This window comes from Sciurus carolinensis, chromosome 8 (genome assembly GCF_902686445.1).
Source record: "Sciurus carolinensis chromosome 8, mSciCar1.2, whole genome shotgun sequence".
Taxonomy (NCBI): domain Eukaryota; kingdom Metazoa; phylum Chordata; class Mammalia; order Rodentia; family Sciuridae; genus Sciurus; species Sciurus carolinensis.
The window spans coordinates 37,349,241-37,372,047 of NC_062220.1; positions in this window are offsets into that span (position 1 = coordinate 37,349,241).

The window sequence follows — 22,807 nt, forward strand, 5'->3', positions numbered from 1 at the left end:
TATGCAATCCTTATAATTAGAAAAAGAACATTCCATTTATTACTTTCATTCTGTAATAGTTTGTAAGAAAAAGAACACTGCAATTTGAAACTGAGATGTAATTTTAGAGATGTTAAAGTGCTTTAACAAACAGGAGAGAATTATTTTGTAATTAGTATGATTTTATATCTCATCCAAAACCTCCCATTAAGTTGGTACTTGAAAAGATTGGTGGGCTTTCACTCTCAAGAAGTTTACCATTTTGTCTTATTTATGGGATTAATTTGTATTAATATAATGCACTTTTTAATAATATAAAATAATGTAGTTCATGTTATCTGATTAATTTCAGTCATAATTAATATAATTTGGCTGCTTATTTAAAGTTTATAGTATTATTTATTTTGGGAGTATCTTTTGACCTAAATAAAGATTTATGAACATAATAATAACCATTACACACTGAGAATTGACCAAGTCCCAACCACTGCACAAATGCTTTGCACATGTTTAGACTGAAGAATGCTCCTAACAGCCTTATTGAATGAATTCCAGAATGAGTCCCCTTTTATGGATTATGAAACTGATGAAAAGATTGGGTATTTTTCTAGGATAGTGAAATTATCAAAATAGAAGAGTTATTACCCTATGTACATGTATGATTACATGAATGGTATGAATTTACATTGTGTACAACCATAGAAACGAAATGATGTGCCCATTTGTGTACAATGAATCAAAATGCAATCTGTAAAAAATTAAAAGCTAAATAAAATAAAATAAAATTTAAATTAAAAAAAAAATGAAGAGTTGGAATTCTTTGGCTTTGACCCAAGCAGACTGGCTATCCACTCACCCTTTCTACCAGAATTATGCTAGATTATGGAGAAATGTGAGTGTGGGGTGAGGTATGGGTTCTCAAAATTAAATGGTAGAAAATATTGCTAAAAAGAAGCTAGACATCTCCTTCAGAGATATAAGGCTAAATTGAGCTAACATTTTCCCAGGGTGCTTTAGATGTGTTCCAAATTAAAGGCAAGATGATGTCTGAAATTCCTTCCAGATCTATAATTCAGTATCTTGGTTCTCAGCTATTTTGGCCTAAGGAAAAATTTAGAAGAAAATAACTTCTCACACCCTGCCCCCCAGAAGCTGCCTATTTTTTTCAACCTTGACACTCAATTCTCCCTTCATTTATATTTCTAAAAACTGGGCTGTTAATTAAGTTTTTTTTTTTTCTTTTTTTCTTAGTGAAGAAAACACTGAGGGACATACAGAAGTTTCTCATTTATCTCCACAAGCCATTCTCCTCCTCTTCCTTTGCAATAAAACCTCTTGAGCATTACCTGTCTACAATGCTGCCTAGTCAAACCACATTTCCCTGCCTTCCAAATAGTTAAGTGTGACATCTTGACTCTCTTCTCACCAGAATAATGTCAACAGAAGAGAACTGTGCATTTGAAGTTTTATTTTTCAAAAAGTGGATGGACAGAAAACTCTAGCTCTCTCCCCTAACATACAAAAACACAAACAACAAATAATGATATTTTATCCAAAATAACTAAAGGAGAGAATCAGAGAACACCAAAGAAGGAGTAGAGATCTTATAGAGCACAGAGACACAGGACAGCAGTACAGAGAAGGAAAGGAAGTATCTCACCTCTTACGCTCCATCCTCCAAGTTAAGATCATGATCTGAATGAGATCATGACACGTGCATTTGTGTCACAAGTAAAGCTATCTTGCAGAAACATAATCTGCCCCCAACATTTTAAGTTCTGTCTATACTTAACTGTTTTAACTGGCCCCAGGACTTGTGGACAAACCAATAACTTTATTGAACCTTAGTTTCTTCTTCTCCTAAAAGAAACATCTTCTTTCTACTTTTCTGATTTTGTGTATGATTTCTACATAACAAATATATTCTAAGAATTCTGAAAACATTTGCCATACACAAACGCCACATCATTTTCAGTGAATTACAACTGAAACACTTTAAAAATGAGGTAGAAACACAAACCAGGACAACAGATGTTTCTGGTGTTAAGCTATTTTCTACAACCCTTCATACACTTTTTGGTGCCATTTCTTATGAATTATTCAAATAACGAACTATTATAAGCAAGATATTTATAAAACTATTATTTGTTTATTTTTAACATATCAAATATAAAGCTTCCACAATAGAAGAGCGATTAAGCAAACAATAATATGCTATCTTGGTAAATATTATGCAAACAGGTGCTTTTGAATATATTTGTTTTTTACAGTCTTTTATTTCTTCGCAGTGCTGGGGATCAAACTTGGGGCCTTGCATGTGCTAGGCAGGTGTTCTACCACTGAGCTACACATACTGGGTAGATTGCTTTACCTTCTAGAACCATCCTGATCTGTGTCACAAGAAGTTGACCTGCTTGGTCTTTTATCAGCATATTTTTTTCCTATTGGTCATGGCAATGAGAAACACTGGGAGGAGATCAGAATGAAGGAGAAAATTAAAGCATGGGCATTTACTCTTCAGATTCCCTCTTTGCAGTATCACTGAAAGCAGTCTGGGCTTCCCTGTCCAAAGTCCAGATTTCTGTCACTAGACTCGGGCACAGAGCTCCACTTTCCTGTCTCGGAGTTGAGTAACTATTCTTGCCCCTCACCCTCCCACCTTGGGCTGGGAATAGCACTTGTTTTTAACCCTGAGATTCTGTATTACCTCTGTCTCTTTATTTCCAGCCCATATCTTTAGAAGTTAGCTCTTTATGAAGATGTTCCCTTTTTCTTTTTTTATTTATTTAAAAATCTTAGATAAAATCATGTGTGGTTATCAGGTACAATATGATGTCTTGAAGTATATACACATTGTAGAGTGGTTAAATTTAGATAATTAACAAATGCATCACCTCACATGGTTATCAATTTGTGATGAGAGCACTCATCTACTCTCAGCATGTTTCAAGAGTACAATATATCATTTTTAGCTATAGTCACCATGCTGTATAATAGAACTCTTGAACCTATTCCCCCTATCTAACTGTAATTTTTAAATTACCTCATTTGAGTATGTTATCTATTTTCTCCTGGGACTTTGGCTGGTACACAGGTAGAAAATAATTTTATATACTTCCATCATTGGGATATAAAATACACAAGGTTAAAGGTAAAATGGGAAAACAGAAATCAGTGAAATACTATGTTATGGTGATTAGATTAAAATAGAACATATTTTCTTCCTAAAGTTGATTTGCTATTAGGTTAGAGTTATCTTTGTAGCTAAAATTAAAAAAATAAAATAAAAAAAACAGTAAAATTGTTGCTAGGGTATTATCAGGTGGATTTCCTTAGTTTTTCTTTAATAACCAGATGAGAATGAATCATTAACATATTGAGTTTATGTAAATCACCCTAATCATCTTCTTTCTCTTTTCCTGCTCCCAGGCCACAGAGAACTGCCAACGAAAATTTTGGAGCCAGGCTGACTTAGCAGAGTTCTACAGGGAGTAGAGTCTGACTGATTCACCAGGAAAGGGATTTATTAAGTAGATATCAGGAGCTCATGGATTTGAGAAAAGAACTAGGCTCAAGAGGAGCTTCCAGAAATGTGATCCAAACTTCTGAGTTGACTTAACATAAAGAGTTTTCTCATAAATGTCATCCAGCATTAGATTCCCAAACTATATGACTTTGCTCAAACTCCACTGCTACTTGAACTTTGCTACTCATGACTGCCCTACAGTCGCCACTGCCTGGTAAAACCAAATGACTCTGTCACCATTCTTGCTGCAAGCTGAACTCCATGGCTCTCTTCTGAGCTGAGTCTCATGGCAGATCTCATAATTGGTAGAGCCTCATTATGTGCTAGCTTTGCAGGCACAAGGGACAATGGGAGATTGGATTCCAAATTCCCGTTGGGGAAAATGGAGGCATGGATATTGTTCCAAACATAAGTTAAATATTAGTTTGGTAGGGCTGCCAGTACCACAGATTGGAAAGCTTAAACTATAAGAATTTATTTTCTCACAGTTCTGGATGCTGAAATTCCAAGATCAATGTTTTAACCAGGCTGGTTTCTTTTTTCTCTCCTTGGCTTGTAAATGGTTCCTTTCTCTCTGTGTCCTCCCATGGTCTTTCTTCTATTTGAATCTGTGTTTCAATCTTATAAAGATACCAGTCATACTGAATTAAGGTCTACCTGCATGACCTTATTTTATAGTAATTACCTTCCTCAAGGCCCTGTCTCCAAATACAGTCACAGCTTAGAATTTCAGGGTATGAGTTTTGGACACAAAACAATTTAACCCATATCAGAAAATTATTTGAAAAATATGTCAGTGAGGGCATGATCCTGGATTTGAACATAGATAAGAAAAAACTACTCTGAGGACAATCAGAGAAATGTGAAAATGGGTGGTGTATTGGATAATTATGATTTATCAATGTTAAGATTACTAATCTTGATCATTTTAATGTGTTTCTTTGAGAAAATTTTAGTTTTTGAGAGATATTTAGAAGAACACTGTCATGAGTTCTACCACTTACTATCAAATTATTCATATATAGAGAGTAACAGAAGATAAATGGAGTAAAATACTGTGCTCTTCAATTTTTTTGAAGGTATTGATATTTTCAAATATCAGTTTTAAAGTTTCAATATCTTGTTTTTCAAGTATTTTTTAAAAGGTACAGGGAAGTTACAAAAAATATTTGAGAAGATACTTGAGTTCACCCTAACTGCCTGTCATTTTTTCCATGTTTAAAATATCAAACAATTGAAAAATATAATGCAGTTATCACTGTTAAAAAAGTTGTTGGAAGAATTGAAGGTTTATTCACTGATAGAGAAGTTTCCACTGATGATTGTTACCTGGGGATAGATGTTAGGATTCAGTGAAGGTACAAAAATCAGAGAAAGTCAGGAAGGTGTGAGAATTCCTACATGGAAGTAGGATATTCTCCACAGAATAAATTATTTTGACTGATAAATATTAAAACAGCTTTTAAAATACTGAATGAATATAATGAAGAACTTAGTAGAATAGAGGGCATAAAAATATATGGGGGTGTTTAGCTAGTTCTGTCATGTAATTCAAATAAAAGAGGCTGCAAAGAAGGGGAAATGCCAACAACATCCTTCATCTGTAACTTGTTAGGCATGATGTTTGGGGGACTTTATTTTGAGAGTCAATGGCCTTGAGGAAATATCAAGTTTCAGTAAGAGCCTATATAGATAGGGAGAGAGCATGCAAAGTGTTCTTTTATCATTAAATATTTTTCTACAATTGTACAAGGAGATACTCCAACATTTTAAAATCTTAAAAGATGATATCTGAGACAGTGTTATTGCTTGAATCCTAAAGTTGCTCTCTCCAAAGCAAACAAATAATTTAAATTCTCAGTGTTGTTTTTAAAATTGTAGCATTCAAGAGTCTTATTTCTTTATAAAATTATATTGTTTTCATTTTAGTGAATTTATTAAAATTTTGATGGAAACAAAACAGAACACTTGGGAAACATAAGTAAATTCATTGACAGACAACTATTTTAACATGAGCAAAGAAGAGTCCATAGACGAGGATTTTAAGAAAAATCTAGTTTCACGTTAGAGGAATATGCAATCTTTGGTTTCCACACATGTTCAGCTATCAGAGAACTCCCTGACTCCAAGTGTTTATTCACATCTGTCAGCTAAATCATAGATCCAAATGCAAAACGTAACACTCAGGAACATTATGTGGATTTGTGATACTCCCTGGAGGACTTTAGGTCCATAAAGCAATGAATGGATTATAAGAAGACATAAATATGGTATTTTCATCTATGACAGATGCAATCTTGCTCCAATGTTATTTATATTATATAAAGGAAAACTGAGCCTATTTTCCTCAGTCCAACTGAAAGGAGGCACCCTTAGGGATGAATAAATGAATAGCTTGCTATTAATTTCCAATTTCTAGGAATTCATCTTTGAGAATGTCATGTTTTAGAGACTTTTTTCAATGGTTAATGCTTATTTATTTATTTTACATGTGTACGTATAAAAAAAATGAAACAAAAGGGAAATGTGACATGGAGATACCATGATAATAGAAGGATTTTTTTCCTCCTTTTTTACCATGTTCCTCAATCAAAATGAACCAAACTTAGTCTAAAAAGACCAATTGGGCAAGGAGATCAGTTTCCTTTAAAACTGCTTTGAATCTCTTAATATCCTGTGCAACCTCATCCTTAGTTTATGTTAGTGAGGGAGGACAAGTGCTGGAAAGAGCATGTGTCTTGAATTCAGAAAAATAGTTTTCTAGTATAAATTCCATTTAGCCTTCTCCTTCATAAGCTTGCAGACAGAGAATTTAGCTAGAGGATTCCTCAAGTTGCCCCAACTATGAAATTTTGTGCTTTGATCTAGACAAGATACCCTGTGTTCTTTATTATTTTAGCTCTAAAATTTTGTGGAGAAGTCACATAGCTATCAATGAAACACTAGGAGTTTAATCATTATGTAAATGCCATTTTCATAGCATAATAAACTTGGGCCAACCAATGAAGAAACTGTGTGAGTTAGTTTTCTGTCTTGAAAATAGTCATTTTCTTGTGAAAAATGGAAAAGGCAAAGATTCTGTACTTCCTATTACTTGAGATCACTACAACTTTGATAAGAACTTTTGCTTTATATTTCACCAAGAGATTTATAAGATATGCCTTTCATTATTAACATAATGAATAGCAAAAAACAGACCAGGTAGGAGTAGAGAAAAAAATAATGTTTATTTTAAAAATCAGAATCAAGTATATTATTATTATTATTATTATTATTATTATTATTAATGTAAACTGTTTAGCTTCAAATAATTCCTAGTGGCAGTGGTATTCATGTTCTAAACCTCTTTAAGGTTGGGGGAAAAAATGTTAAAAGGTACTTAATTGAACCACGATTGTAAAGTTAAAGAAATTATTATCCCATAAATCTTATCCTTTTGCTTAAACTCACTTAAGATCCCTGTTCTTAAAAATTAAAACAAAACTACCAGGATGGGTTCACTGAGGTAAAAAAGAATTCTCATTTAAATTCAACTTGGTGAAATGTTCCTGGATCTTTTTCCAGGGTGTTGGAACAATGTTCTTAAGAGTCTCTTTAGAATAAGTTATACTCCATGTATGTATGATAAGTCAAAATACACTCTGCTGTCATATATATCTAAAAAGAACAAAAAAAAAAAATAGTATCTTTGACCATGTCAAGGAAAACCATAACATAGGCAAATAGGAGGAGGTTTTACAAATAAATTTGGCATAACTAATTCTACTTTCATATTAAAAATGGAGTCACTTTTCAGTAATAAATTTCCTGTGGTGAATTTGTATTGGTGGTTTTAGCCAGTGAAGTGATCAGTGTGAAACATTTTGTTGTCTTTATCACTACATAGTAAGGGAAATAACATTGGATTGTTTAAAATTATAGAATGTTGAGATTCATATTCTTTTATGTATTGCTGGTTTTCTTTATTGCTAGGTTTTAAATTCTGTAAATAAATGATTGACTTTAGCCTTATACTCAGGTTTTCATTTTATATAAAAATTAAATTTTAGCTATTTTGAATATCTGCAAAATTAATTTCAGCTTTTATAAAATTAATTGCACCAATTTTAATTAATGAAGAAAACTTTAGGTTATATGTTTTTAGATGGTTTATTAGCTTATCTTCCTATGGTATATCAACTTTAGAAATCAAAACAAAACTCCTGAACCTGATAAATTCTGTTAGGGAGAAAATGTAGTCCAAGACTGCTAAACATTTTAATTTACTAAGAATTTAATTTGATGGACATTTTGGCATTGTAGAAAAAACAATGATTTGTCAATGTATTGGAACTTTAATATTATCTTCTGCAAAATGTGTATATGACTGCCAAATCTTCTTCATAAGGGCAGGAAATAATTTATATTGTGTAGAAAGGTTACAGCCCATTAAAAATGTTGAGCTGTCTTCTTTGAAGATCATATCTGACTTCCTCCCTATTGTTTGATAATTTTATGTTATTCTAATTCTATTTGAGTAGCTAGTAGGCTCTTACATAACTCAACATCTGGTTCTGTATTATCCTACCCTTATTTTCCTCTCTCTGCTTTTTAACTTGTTTAAAATTCAAGCAAATAAGCAGCAAACTTATTTTACTGTCTCATTGTATTTTAATGGCATCATCACAGTTTTATTTAAATATAATAAACTTTCATATTTTAGAGTCAGAGTCTCTTATTGCCCCTGTTTTTCCTAGTATTCTATTGCTCTATTGTGCGTTTCTGAATTAATTCTGGAATAAAAATTTAGAGTAAATTAAGCCTATAAATATATTCTGAGAAAATTAATGTATTTATTTTACTCATTTTTTCCTATTCAGTAATACGTAATGACTCTTCATTGCTTTTTAGCATTTTTCTGCCTTCTTTGTTTCCAGATTTTCTTAAAACACACACACACACACACACACACACACACACACACACACTCACACACACACCTCACAACTCTCACATTAGAAACATCCTTAAATGCTAAGTTTTATTTTCTGTTATACTTGCCAGAATCACTTTTCACTAAGAACAACTGACTGACACCGGGAAAGGTTGTGGACTGAAATCTGCACATGCATGTGTGTGCATATGCATGTAAATGCTCGTTTAAAGAGCATGGAGTTCAGCTATTACTCCTGGGAGTAGAAGATAGTTCACAAACTCACAATTTCCCAAAGCCTCAGGTTGTTTCAGGACAAAAGCGCAATAATTCTAGAGAGCTGACATAGCTGACAATATCATTTGGAATATTCTGTAAGATACAGGAAAAGTGAAAATAAATACGAAATGTATTTCAGAAGCCAAGAGAAAAACTCATCAAAAAGAAATGGAAGTATGAGTCATTCAAATGGCAGTAGGACCTTAAAGACATGATGTGTTATCACAGGCCAAGAGACCTCTGACAGGACAGAGAATGACAAAGGTTTCTTTGCAAAACACACATTCATCTAAGTCCATTGATATCTTTATTATTATTTATTTATTTATTTTTATAGTCTGCATTTTGATTCATTGTGCACAAATGGGGTTTATCTTTTCGTTTCTATGAGTTGTATACATTGTAGATTCATACCATTCTTGTAATCATAAATGTACATAGGGTAATGATGTCTGTCTCAGTCTACCATCTTTCATACCCCAGCCCCCTTCTCCCTCTCCATTGATACCTTATTTTTCATTTACCATATTTGTAAAGTCCTACTCCATTCCTCCCTCACTGTCTGTCTCACATAAAAGAGTTAATCTGTCACCTCCATTACTGCCACCAGTATGTTAGGACTAAAGGACTAACCCTGGTACCTGCAGGGAGTAAAGAAGCCATCCCTGGACTGCTGGTGTTTCTTTTGAGGTCTATGAGACCCCACCAACAAGCCCAAAGATCCTGTAATAGTGTCATTTTTTCAAACTGTGTTGCAGTTGCCTTGAAATAGAAACAGAATCGTGTCAACAAGCCTTCACTGGTAGTGATAATGTGCAACAATGTATGAGATTCAATTTTTAGCATTTGATCTTTTTGAGAGGCACTTCAGCATCACAGGTTTAAATGTTTCTATTGATTTTCATGTCTACATTTATTGTGAACATATAACCTCCAGTTAGCCTAAAGCAGCCTTTCTGATTTCTTAAACAAAATGACAACCAGTTAGAAAAACTTAATGACCGTGTTCTAAATGTTCATGAGTAAGCTGTGAAAAAATTGTATTTATTGCAGCCCTTTTAGTTTGGAAATTGTTCTCAACAGTTCGGTTTTCAGAATATATTACAATAAATGCCTTTTTTTGAGTCATACAAGATTGTGTTGAGTTGAAAATTCTTAAAATAGTCTGATACACACACATATACATATATAATTTTATAAACAATGTTGATAACTCTATTGTGTCCTATAGCACAAACGCACAATATAACCTACCTTTCTTTCTTTCTTTCTTTCTTTCTTTCTTTCTTTCTTTCTTTCTTTCTTTCTTTCTTTCTTACTGGGGATTGAACCGAAGGGCGCTTTACCATTGAGCTATATATTCTTAGCCCTTTTTAAGTTTTATTTTAAGTCAGGCTCTGACTAAGTTGTTGAGGGTTTCACTAAGTTATTGAGGCTAACTTCAAACTTCTGATCCTTCTGCCTCAGTCTCCCAAGTCACTGGGATGACAGGTATGTGCCACCATGTCTGGCACAGTATAACTTTCCTATAAGTTTATGGTTAACATTTAATTATATTTTATTTATTCAATTCTACTGTAAATGGGAAAATCATGGAATGTAGAAAAACATGAATATTTTCCACACAAAATTTACACCTACTTTCTTGGGAAAGTATCTTATCAGTATTTTGTGTTAATCCTGTTTTTGCCAACTAAATACATTATTTTAAAAATTCCCTCCTTTTTGTACTGCCTGTCCCTGAATTCTGCTCAGGTTTGACTAGGCTCTTATTCATATGGGTGCTTATGTCTAGAATATGTGGATCTAGGCCTAATATATAGTGGGTGTGTGATAATTGGTAGTTATGATATTCTGAAATAATGTTTCAAAAATTATGAAAATTTAAAATGAAACTATACTTATTTGTCACAGCCTCAACATATACAATATTTTGGGGGGAGTATGAATGTATTCTGAAAATATTAACTTTTCATAAAATAATGCTCAAAATATTTTTATTGATTTTGAAGTGAATGCTTAAGACTTATGGTAGGTAAATAACTCTATTGTCAGGAATCAAGAGAGATTCCCCCACATTTGTTGTGCTTTATTTTGTTTCAAGGACTTGAAACATGAACCTGTAAAATTTTCTCCATGAGAGCATTCATCCAAACTGTGTTGGCGACTTGGTGCCTACCTTAAAACACTGTCATCTTTTGAAAATGGGGAAGAAAAATTAAAAAGCAGCTGCTCCCTTTTGGGAACCTGCAAATTAGATGGCTTTTCATTTTGCCCCTGGTGTGTGGTGCACCAGCTAAGCTCTGCAGTCCTGCACTTGATGTTGGATGCCCAGGTTGCCAATCAAAGGTAGGTACTGTACCTGCTCTTGTTTTCACTAAACCCTGTCCACATGATTGTCAAGATCTCTTTTTTAAGCTCTTTTCAAGTTGGCCATTTTAGTGTGCCCTATGTTAGCTACATGCCAGGATTCAGATTCACAGGTGGAACCCTGAGTTTCAAAAACTTTAATTGCTATAATTTAAAATTTCTATTTCATCATTTTTTCTCAATATAATTCTAATTTATTTGTCCAAGAAATACTTCAAGATTACCTGCACATCCCCAGGTATTGTCTTTGACAGTTGAAATACAAACTGTCCCATAAAACTGTAACATATGAAACATTATTGATCAACAGTGAAAACTACAAAATATAAATCTACTGATTATGATGTAGCCATGATTGGTAAAGATACTGTCAACCTGCTTTCCAAGCATCATTTAGCAAAGATTAGATGTGTATGCTATTTTGGATTGAATAATTTTATATTTAACATTTCTGTAAGTTATTGTATAATGTATGTAGTATTAATGTTATGGTTTGATCATAAGTGACTCCCCCAAAAGTTCAAGTATTAAGGCTTGGACCCCAGATGATGGGGTTCTTGGAAGCTAATGGAACCTTTAAGAGGTGGGGCCTCGTAGAAGGAAGTTACAGCACTGGGAGTGCACCTTTGAAGGGGATGTTGAGAACCTTACCTCCTCTGTCATTTGTGCTCCCCCATCACAGTGAGGTGAGCAGCTCTGTGGTATCCCACACTCACTGACACATGATTGATAGGCCCAATGTGGAAGGACCAAATGGGGACACTAAAACAATTAGTTAATCTGTTTTTATGCTTTAGAAAAATTATAAGGTTTCTGAAATTTAAAAGGTTTCTGAACCTTTTAAAAAAAAGTTATGAAAGATAGGCAAGAACATTTTGAGTCACTAACTCTCTAGTAAAACTTTAGAATTTATTTTACAAGTGGAACTTGGAACCCCTGGAACTTGAATTCAGATCACAAGAACGTGTCACACTGCTTAGAGAAATTTTTGTTTTGGCTTTTTCCCCCTTCTTTCTTTTTCCATCCTCAATATACAGAGAAGCCATATGAAAAAATAGAAATTCTGACAGAATTTGCCTATATTGGTTATAAATCACAATAGATAGGAAGATATCAGTTTATTATTGTGGCTCTGTAGCTAGGGTCAATCTATCACCAAACTCCCACATACAATATCTACAAGAACTTTAGCAAAGAAATATTTATGCTATTTAACATGTAAAGTTATTTTGAAGATTATGTGAAATAATAATACCTGTAAAGTAACCAAAACAGAGGATGGAATATAATAATCACCACCAAGTGTTAGTTATTTTTTTTCCCCTACAAGTGTAGAAGTGGAGGCATCAGGCATTTGTAAATCCACTGACACAATATCAAAGCCAACACCATCTTGGACAAGACTCTCTTGTTTGTGTTATACTTACTAGGTGTAGTCTTATTAATGGAAACTATTTTGGTACTTTGGTTTTTAGTTGAGACAGGCAGCTAGGTTTATTTGTTAGCATTTAGATCTAATAAAAATGTGTTCTTGAGAAAAACTGAATAGATGCATTGGAAAGATGAATGAGTCATATCAATACAAAGTAGTAGTAGAAATGTTTTGTTTATGAAGCTACAGCTATATACTAAATATATTATAAGTTTATATTACCATAATAATGCACTTCTCCCTAGCTATTAATCTAAGCTGCATAGTATCACATGTATATTTAATCTTTCTTCAAAGGGATCTAAGCTTATTTACATGTCCTATATATACTGTAGTTTTAAGGACATTTTAATATCGACCACTAATTTTACACTGTCAGAATGTTTTAATGTAATTACAAAGGAATGTAGCTACAGTCTAAGCTTATTTAATCTACATTCTCTCTGTTTGACCTTTCCTGTAGGAACATATGAAAAGAAATCCATACCATCCTACAACATTCCCAGTGCAAGAGAAAGAACAAAAAACAACAAAAATTTCTCCCAGAATTATTTTATGTAGCAACAACTTGCAATCTGAATCAGATGGCAGTGAAAGACAGACTAACAAAGCTAAATAAATGGCTTTCTTGTTGCTCACTTTCTCCATCCCTTTAAAATAAAATAAATAAGGCATTTCAATGAAATAAATTACTGCCAAGGAGCACAGTACCTTCTGTATGATGATGGTATTTACTTTCAAGTAATAATGCTTAGAGATAATATGTACAAAAGTCGACATAATTATTTTCTTTATTTGACTGTAGTGTCTGGATCTTAGTCAAAGGACAAAGTGCAATTGGTTTGTTTTTCAAGTTACTTCTTATCCCAGTTGCATGTCGGAAAGATCATAGTGTTACTGTTTTAATTTTGATTGTTAACATAAAATTGGAATCCAAAGTAAAGGAAAATTGTGAAAATTAACTTGTTACAAGCATAAGAGAACAAAGCATGGGCATTATGATAATGTAATCATTGAGAATCTGTGGAGTAAAATGTATTTTTAAAGACACAAAGTTAATGCCTTCCTTTGAAACCTCCATGTAAAAATTGAAAACACAACTTTAATAGAAGACAGACACAGGTAGTACATGAAGAATTACAGCTTGGGAAATTAATAAAAATAGTATCTAAAACAGTATTAGTAAGATATGAAGCTCATTCATTAATGGTCTCTATGATAATATATCACTGAAAATGTTGCATGAAGGACAGTCTTTGATAGGATTATGTACAGTATAATAGCAAGATACTGGAATTAAAATTCACTGAGAAGATACATCTTGTGAACTGAAGGGTAAGAAGATAATAATGGTAACATTAATAATAGTAAATAACAAGAATAAAATGATTCACATAAATAGAATTTCCATCAGCAACCATTATTGTAATTATGAGAATGATAAGCTAGTAATCTGGAGAAAATAGCTAATCTTTATTGATTCACTGTTTAATTTCTTTTTATTTTAAAGGCTTTAGAACTGCTGTCAATAACAATAATGTGTACACTGGGAAAAAAGTTATACCAAGAAAGAATAGAGAAAGAATGTACTGCATTGTGCAACCTACAGCATTTCTAAAGAATCTTTTAAAAAATACATTTATATTCTATTGTTAAGGAAAAATAAAAATGCATTCAAAAGACTTCCCCCCTTTTAAAATGATCATTGTGGGATTTATTCTAATAGTTTATGGGGGTTCCAGAGACAAAGTGGGAAGATACAGCATTCTGGGCTCTGACTCCTTAATCAAACTGAGTTGAGGATTTTTCTTCGTCAATAACACCTGGGAGAAAAAGACAGGCCATCAGCAGGCTGACCCTACAGCAGCCCTAGGGGCAGTTCCACTGCCACCAGCAAAGTGAGCACTAAGGTTACAAAACAGTTATCCAAGGTCCAGATAATAGCAGGAGCAGCAAACGCACTTCCTGATGGTAGAAAATAAATTCTTTGTTTGGCTCATGGTTTCTGGCAACCAAACCTTTTCCAGGGAACTAAGGTCAATTTTCTTTTAACGTACATGAAAGTTGAGAATGTGAACTGATGAGTCACTGAGGCACTCCATCAGTGGTGCTGGTAAGAGGAGAAAATGCCAGGAGATGGTTTTAAACTTTTCTGCAATCGATACAAAATTCAGGATTTAAAGAGATTAGGTGTATTTGCAGAGGGAAAATGATGACATTTATTTCCATTTGCAATTAGTTACCTGTTAAAGTATAGATAAATTGATCAACTGAATTTTTATTTCAATGCTTTTGGTAATCTGTTATTACAGCTTGAAAATCCTTTTTAAGACTCCAACAGTTCCCCTTCACTTTGGCCCCACAATCCTGTGCTATTCACTCTCCACTTACAAAACTCTGGACTCTGTATTCAAATATGATCAGTGTAAAGTTTTAACAACTAGAATATCAGCTGGAGAATTGGCTAGTTCTATGCATTTTTCCACTATAGGATTTCTAATTTCTATCATTAAGTACAATACTCATGGACTACTTCCTAATCTCCTTGCTCCTCTCCTCTATTCCAAGAGAATATTTTCTACAACTGAAAATGACTGTAGAGGTTTATATTCTCATCCTCATCCACTTTCTGCATCTCTCTCTCCAGGATCCACAAGCCTCTCAAACTTACTCTTCCAGAAACTTTCTCCAGTTTCACCCTACTCTAGTGTTTAAAAATCTCTTTCACATCATTCAACTTTTCCTTAACGTTTTTAGTTTCTTTATAATAAAAATATGACTTCTTTCAAAAATCACCATAATTTTCATAACTTATCTCCCTTGGTAGTTAATTTTCCTGGTCTTCTAGTCTAATGTGTTAAGATATGAGAATTGTCATTGTCATTGACCACCACTGAGATTTTTGAGATAATTGTGTAGTCACTCTTGAGATAATATTTTTTGTTCCTAATGAAGTGCACAACTTCTCCTAACCATCCTTTCCCTTTCTTGCCATCATAACATTCCATTCATCCAGGTTCTCTCCCTTAAATCTTTCCTTAGTGACATTAGCTCACTCTCTCTGCCTCTATCCACAAATTAGTCAACTGTTTCTTGGGACCAGTTTGTAGGGGCTGTCCTTGAGCAGGACAGATTTAAATCTAAAGAAGATGGAGTTCAGTATATAACAAAAGGATGCACTAAAGAATAAACGTGATTATCCATTTACCTATGGATCCAAATTTGTGATTACTCTGTTTCAATCACTCATTCCAGTCATTCAGTCAACAATTTAATTAATCATATACTATGTCTGTTAGTCACATGTGGGGCAATTGCAAAAGGATGTGTTTATAATCCCAGTAGATGTATGCATGGGGCCCAACAGCATCCCCCAAAGAGGGGGGACATGGTCTACATGAAAGGATGGTAGGGAGACCTCTAAGAAGCTTTCATGGTGAAGATGATGTTTGAAGCAAGATTCGGATGATATAGAATATCAAGCAGTAAAGAATGAGATGACCTTTCAAAACCAGAGAAAAGTGCACTTTAAATTGTACAACTCAGAGAGTAGGTCACTGGTGAAATGTGGGTATGAGGAGAAAGTCACAGGAGACTGGTGACAGGATTGTCTTGCTTTCCTGTAATGCTTTTTCATAAACTCTACCCAGCTCATCAGGCTGATCTTCACATAGTCAGATGCATTTTTGGAAAAAAATTGGAAGTTGGGAGAACACAAGAGAAGAAAGGCGGTCTCATGAATCCAGAGTTCCACTGTGTGCTTTCATTTTCCCTTTATCTCCTTGGGAATCTCTCTAATCTCTGTTCCCTGGGGGGACAGGGGTCAAGTCTTTGTCACATCTTTCCAGCCCTGAAATTGTCTCCTCTCTGGTTTCCCTACCTCTAGTCTTCTCCTTCATTTTATTCTTCTCTTTCATTCTTAAAAACCCAAATTTATACAGGTCATTCTTTAAATTTTTCAATGCCTACCAATTACAGGATAAAATGTAAGTCCTTTTCACACTCCTGACATTTACTCTTAGCTTCATTTACTGTCACTCTATCATTTGCAACATGATTCTATACGTGCCAACCTATCTGCAGTCGCCCAAAGAAAGCATTCTGCATCCTGGGTTTACCACTCTTACCACCTGGAATGCACTCCTCGATGCGGTGAGATGGCAAACTCTTATTCAGCCTTCAAAACCCAGACCAGGTGACTACTCTTCATTGGCATTTTCTCTGTATGCTATTCATGTGTAGAATTTACAAATAGCTTATTTATGCATCCTCAATGCTATTTCTGTACCTTATATGCACAATTAAATTATTAGTTCTCATACCATATTATAAATATTTCTTAGCAATCTGTTTTCTTTCAGACTATGAGTTTCTTGAGCAGAAGCTAGGGTGCACGTGTGTGCACTTATCTATCTGTCCTTGTGCTTTAGTGCCATGATGACCTATAGAAAGCACCTAAGAAAATATTGAAATGAGTTGAACTGTACCAAATAAAAAAGGGGCTAGGAGCCTCTAAGAAAAATGGGTAAAGGCTTCTTTGCAGAAAGCTTCTGTTGGAGAGCAACACAGCTCAGCAGTCCTCCATTTATCTACACTACCTAAAGGACTGCAAAATGTCCAAGCCCTTTGTAAGAATCAGGAAACAGAAACCCAAGAAATGTGTCTCAAAATGATACAGAATCTAGAATCAACCCAAATCTCCTCAGAGAACACTCTGGGCTTCCTTTCATAGATTTCCCACCTCCTCCTCAACAAAAAGTCTACCCTTTCATAATAATAATTAATATTTTAAAAATCATCCACCAAGATATAGCATGGCTCTGTCACTGACCTCTTCCAAACTAGTTACTATGAAGACCTACTTTTTAGCATCCTGCTTTACTGGAGTTTAATCATTTAGTAAAATTTTTAGTAATATTTAAAGTAATGAAAATTGTATATTTTACTGCCAAATACTTCAAAGTATAGAGAAGACTGTCGTGAGTTAAACACAATGAAAAATTTTAGGGACCCTAAAGGCAGCTGTAGGTCCCTACATTGCACATCACTTTCTCACAGAGATACGGAATCCTGTTCTTATTCCCTCTTCAGGTGGAAAATAGACTGAATTTGTGCATCTGATTTCCTTGAGGGGAAGATATCAGTCAATTAGTTTAAGGACCTAACTTTCATATCCTTCTGATAATTACTAATAATTTATGACTATTAAATCAAGTGTCATTTCTACTCTGAACATGCAAATGTGTAAACTAGCAAATATCATTTTTCCTTTCATATATTTCCACTCATGTCCCACTCAGTGGTATGCACTGAAGGGGCTGCTAATATTGATCTTCACTTTCTCAAGTGTGTGAGTGTGTGTGTGTGTGTGTGTGTGTTTATGTGAGTGTGAAGGAGTGTTTTCTTGCTTTCCTCAGTAAGATGTGAATAAAGACATGGGAAGAATAAGGTAAGAATATTTAAAATAGCAAGGAAGGCATACAAAAAAGAGAATAGATGCAGACTAAAAATACACACAAATAGAAGGGTCTATGAATACTTAAGAAAGAATGATACACTCTAAATGGAGCACCCAATTTTTGAAAGAATAATGCTCTAAAATTTGGCTCTTCAGACTATTGTTAATTAGATAATTTAAATATAAAATTTAACTACTGAATTTAAACTATTCCTTTATCTATATTTTATATCTGATGTTGATTTCCTGTAAGAGCAAAATGATCTTACAGTTATTTGATTGCTCTACACTTTAGTCTGGGTGCTTTGAATAAAATATAATACAGTACAGATGTCAACTCAGAAACTAAATAGCACATATTTCTAAAGAACCATAAAAAATATTAACACTATAGAAACAATGGCTCTGTAATTACTTTTTGCTGTGGATTGAGGTTAGGCATTTATCCTTATAGAGTCCTAATACACTTAAAGTCAGATCTGCCCCTGTGGTCTTTTTCCCTTTGTTGATAAATGCATTGTGCAGGTACCCTGTATGGCCACTATGGTATTTGAGGTCATCCTATACTGTTAGCACAAATGGTGTGAACAATAGTTTATATGCCACTTAACTCCTTGGGAGAAACGGTTAACCTTGCTAGAGAGGACAGATCAGTCATGTATAGTTATTAAGGTCTAGAAGGTTTTTTTATTCTCTAAAATACTTCTGCACAACCACAGTATACTTCTGCAGGAGGCCTATGCAAGCAGGAAAGCAAAGGAAGGAGAATTAACCTTCAGAATTTTTACAAAATATACACACGAAATAGGTGATGGAAGTTCTCAAAGATCCATTTCATTAATGACACCTGCACTGCAGAGGTGGCAAACATTTTCCCCTTTAGAAATACCCTTTCTAAAAATATGCTAATGAAGTAAGAATAAAGACTTTGCAGATGTAAAAAGGCTTTTGAAAATTCTCAGCTTGCTAAAAGGAATTCAATCTGATCACTTTGTTTAAAGATTTCAGAATCATCTTATTATGTTTTAAGCGCCCACTTTTGCTATGAAATGAAGGGCCCTTATTAAATTTACTCCAAGTCATTACCAGACTTCATTTAAAATTGACTTTCAACCACTGCCCTTAGTTACTATGTATTTTTAATCTAGAGGGTCATCTGATGGTGATAGTCTCAGAAGACAGCAACTGAGAGTATCTAAGGACAACCTCAAACTTTCCCCTACCTCTATGACAACATAAGGAGACTGTGTCTCCTTATTCCTGGCAAGACAAGGGTTTGGAGGAAAGCAACATGAATTTGTTTTTTACATTGAGGAGTGCTATGTTCCATGCTATTTTTTTCTGAAATAAATTAAAATTTCCTGATAACATTATATGTCCATGAGATGTTTTTTAAAATTTTTATAAGTTGAAAAGCACAAGATGTAGAACATTTAAAAAAAAAAAAAAATCAAGAATGGAAAATGCTGGAAAAACCTTTGTTTCATAAAGCCTCATAGAACAGTTGTGCTATGGTTTTTCTTATGCTTCATTAAACTGTTAACAAGAGTAAGTGCATTTAAATGGATTTTTCCAACTGTAGAAAAAGAAATCAGTTTACCACCACTGCTATTTAAATATCTTCTAACTGGCAAAATTAAACCATGTCTCTTTATTTATTTATTGCACTTGTAAAAAGATTAATGGGGATGAGATTCCTTGAGGCTTTTACATATAACCCCTTCACAAAGAACAAAATTATACAGTTTGGCAAATGAACTAAATTAGCTACATTTATTTAAATAATCACTATAGAGGAAACAATAAATCAACAACATTTTGCACAAAAAAAGTGTTTACAGAGTGTCTTGTAATTTGTTTTATCAAGGACACAGACTTTTTGCTCTTAGCTAATCTTGCTTCTAACAGACTATTATCACATCAACCATTAATGAGTATTTGCAGTAGAAATTTAGCTGGAGCTTTGGAACAGAAGACTAAGAACAACTTCCACCTTTGTCGTGGACGCAGTTACTGAGACACATTCTTCTAATAAACATGTTGTCAAAGGTTCCTAATAACTTCTGAGACCATCAAAATTAAATGGCAGCGCTTTGTTAAATAAGGAAAAGTGATGATTTCAGTGGTCATAATCGTGCAATTATCTCAGCCTCTCTATATTTCAAAGGACTCTGTCCATATCTGAGTCTATATCAGAAGTAAGTGAATAGGGGGAGCTCTAATGCTGAACCTGTGATATATTCATAAATCAGGACTTTCAGAGCCTGTCACCAGCACCATAATGAGGGTCATTATTCAGGCAGAGTGTCAAAACTACTATCAAAGGACCTTCTCAGAATTACAATCATTCTGTTTCTTGTTAAATAAGCAATGTAGTACACAAAAATGGCAAACAAGAAGCAGGTCAATTTGATACAGTGTGAGGGCACAGAGATCTCTAGAGTAATTTACCCTCCGGGAATTCTGATGGCTGGTGAGATGAATTATACACACCCTCAAAAAAAGATTAATGGTAATAAAACCCCTGGAACGTTTTCACCAAAAAGCCCTACAAATTGCTCATAAACAACTTTACAAACAAAGCTGGAAAATAAATTATTAGTTTTGTTATTATTATACCTGAAACACCTGGAAAGAATGGGAAACATCATCTTAGAAAATTAAAAATTGTGTTATCTATATACCAATAAAGATTATGAATTGGATTAATATAGGTTTTGGTCATTAAAAAAGATAAAATTTTAAGACTAGAAAACTGCTATTCATTTTATCATAATATATTACCACACCCACATGGATCTTGTAGAGCTCACTTACACAAGCATGCATGCATACTCTTTGTAGGTACATACAAAACCCAAAATTCTGCATGGTAATATAGGAAAGAATTTTCTGAAGTTCATATTTCTCTGGTAAACACAATGATGTAGTTAGAGACAGATACGGAAAGCAGGTTTATAAATACTTTATTCTTTGTGTATCAAAAAGGCAGGGAACTACATTTGTGTACGAGTCATGTACAACAAATTACAACAAATATTTTTTTTAAAAAAAGACAGGGAGCAGTCCTGATAAGTACATGGAAAGTAACTATATAAGTGAATTTTTCCTCAATTTTCAGGTGAAATTAGCATCTCATGCCTTTATACACCCTGATTAGTAAATGCTTCAGCATACCAACCACGCACATCATCAATCAGAACTTCCATAAAGATATGAGTCTACATGGACAAGAGGTTGGGAAATTTTTTATCTACTTGGTGTGGTCAGAAATTCATATAATCTTTGTGGAAGGTAATTTGACAATGTGAATATAATATCTTAAAAATATTTTTTTCAGATTAGAATCTAACTTTCACTTGCAGAAAATCTTCTGCAGGATATAATAATGTACAAATAAAGCAATCTGAAATTTCAATGTTTAAAAATAAAATATTATCTGAACCTGGCATGTTAGAGCCAAATTAAAAAAATACTATCCGTACATTAAAAAGACACTGCAGAAAAGTACTTAAGTTTATCAGCCCATGTTAAACAAACATTACTAAGCCAACAAAGAAACTTGAAATTAAAATTAGGGTTTGGTGATGATGGTGATAATTTTAATGTATAGGGTAGTTTTTTTTTTTCTTTTTGTACTTTCCTGTATATTTCATGTTATATAATCAAAAGGCATTACTTTTACAATAGATAAATATTAGGATTATATTACATGAGTATCTATATAATAAACACATACTTATTTTCAAAGAACGTTTTGAAAGCTAACCTGGACAATGTAAATGAGCTTCTGTCTAAATAGAAATATTTTTCTATCATAAGTAAAGAATTTCCTTTTACAGCTTTTTCAATTTAATGGAAATTTATTATTAGGAGAAAATAGTTACATTTAACATGTTTTCCATAGTCAGCATTGCTTGCAATCTATGGATCTTCAGGGAATATGACTTTGGAGTGAAAAATCGTCTTTGTTTGATGTAAACATTTGCAAGATTTATATTTATATTACATAAACTTAAAAAAATTTGTGCTGAAAGGGAGGGAAAGTGAGGTCTTTGAAATCCTTGAAAAATAATTTTCATTCTCATGGTTTTTTTTTAAACCTCCCTATACTTTGTTTTTGAGTTTAAATGCAGCAACTCTTTTTTTCAGCCTGTGTTTATTGGCTACAAAATAAGATTAAGCATAATCAGATCAGGTGGATTATACAGAAGAGGGAGGCAGAGCATAGTCTTATTAATGAATATGTCATTTTAACCTCTTAGGCTAGTTTACTAACCAAAAATAAAAATCACAAGTAATTAAAATTGTCATCTATAAGATCAGAACTATTTCAAGAGACTTTTGGGGAGGGAGGGATATGGAAAGTTTGGTGAATGAACACTAAATTACATTTAGAAGCAGGAAGTTTCAGAACCCACTGTAGGAAACTGTGGATGACAGTTATGTACTTGTATCTCCAAAAGCTAGGAGGAAGGATTTGGAATGTTTTCATCATGAAGAAAGGAGTAAATATCTGTGGAGATAGACATTTTTTACTTAATTGAAATATTACACAATATATTCATGTATCAAAATTTCACATGATATCCCATTAATATGCAGGCATTTTTATGTTTTTATATATCAGTTTAGAATGATTTTTAAAAAATAAAATAACCTTGATGCAAGAACTTGTAGCACTGATTTCAAAACAATTGGAATTTCTGGACTAAGCAAATTGTGTCCAAGTACAGGTTTCATCATTTGTTACCCCTGTAGCATTGAACTGCTGGATTTCCTGTAGTCTTTTCTTATGTAAAATGAAGATAATGTCATTCGGTTTCCTACTCATTTGCATGTGAGTGTTCT